Consider the following 426-nt stretch of genomic DNA (forward strand, 5'->3'; position numbering starts at 1 on the left):
CAATGCATGAAAGTGAAAAGTGAAAGTGAAGTCGCTCAGTCGTGTCCGACTCTTAGCGACCCCATGGACTGCAGCCTACCAGGCTCCTCCGCCCGTGAGATTTTCTAGGCAAGAGTACTAGAGTGGGGTGCCATTGCCTTCTCCGAATGGAATGCTAGTCACTGAAAATATTTAAGTGTATGTATATTCCTGGATTCACACACACACGTCTTCATTTTTAGTGAAATTTATTGTAACTTATTCTAGATTCATGCTTTTGTAACTAGGATTTTATTTTGTATGTATAGCTTCTGTAATAAATTGTAAAGGTAAAAATTGCTTCTCAATTCTGTTTCTTAATTATTTTATAATGTCCTAAAAATAATTCAGTGTGAAACAAGTGCAAAAATCTGTCTTATTACTGTGCATAATTTAAAATGCTATTGA

The sequence above is a fragment of the Bison bison genome, unplaced genomic scaffold (genome assembly GCF_000754665.1).
Source record: "Bison bison bison isolate TAMUID 2011002044 unplaced genomic scaffold, Bison_UMD1.0 scf7180017864108, whole genome shotgun sequence".
In the NCBI taxonomy this organism is placed as follows: Eukaryota; Metazoa; Chordata; class Mammalia; order Artiodactyla; family Bovidae; genus Bison; species Bison bison.